This window comes from Myotis brandtii, unplaced genomic scaffold (genome assembly GCF_000412655.1).
Source record: "Myotis brandtii unplaced genomic scaffold, ASM41265v1 scaffold4674, whole genome shotgun sequence".
In the NCBI taxonomy this organism is placed as follows: domain Eukaryota; kingdom Metazoa; phylum Chordata; class Mammalia; order Chiroptera; family Vespertilionidae; genus Myotis; species Myotis brandtii.
In genome coordinates, this window is record NW_005367854.1 from 2,534 (window position 1) to 3,524 (window position 991).

The window sequence follows — 991 nt, forward strand, 5'->3', positions numbered from 1 at the left end:
CTGGCTGGTCAGATCAGGAACCAAGTTTCAGTTTCAGGGTGGCGTTGCCTTCAGAGATCCCTGCGCACAGCTTGGATCTATCTGAGGCCCCACTGTTGGTCTGTCTTCTGGCACCGAGTGGAGCTGAACCAAGTGGGGAAGGGGACTGCACCCAAGCTGAAGGCGATCAGCGAAGATAACCTCCAGCGATCAGAGCCACTAGTGCAGCCCAGGGATCAAAGCAATCAGCAACGACCAGGCTTCAGCAATCAAGCAATGACCAACTTGAATGGCCTATAGTACCCACGGCAGTCCAGTGGGGAGTAGAGGATTCTGGTAATCAAAATGCATAACAACATCTCAAGTTTAACAGTAGTTCCTATGGGCATATCAGTAAACAAACTTTGCAAGCACTCGGTTTCACTCTGAAGAGGGGGAGGAGTATATGTCATCAGACATGGTTATCAGGGCAAGTCACTCTAAGTCAGCAGTCTAAGTTCAAATCCTTATCAATGGAATACACACGCTTGAGGGCAGTGGGGAATGTGTCCTTAATATCACACTTTAAGTTTCAGGACAGTAAACTCAAACCTTTTAAAACCTTTTTAACATTTTTTGGCATTTTTAAACATTTCTATATTTTACTACCACAAAGCAGCATCCTCTATCCTTCCATGTCCCTTTGCCCTGGTCTAATTTTTCTTTACAATACTTGTTCTTCCACTTTATTTTATCATTTATATGTTTGCTCCTGCTCTGATTTTTCCAATGGAAGAAAATGGAAGGTAAGCTCCATGAGGATAGGTTCTGCACATCTTATTCATCATGTATAACCTTGCCTAGAATAACACCATCACAGACTAGGCCCTCACATTTTATTTTATGGATGGATGCACAGTTGGATGAATGGATGAATGGATCAATTGATGGTCAGTGAATGGATGGATGGATGGATGGATAGATGGATGGATGATGGATCAATGGATGAAAGGATGGAAAGACTGATGAATGA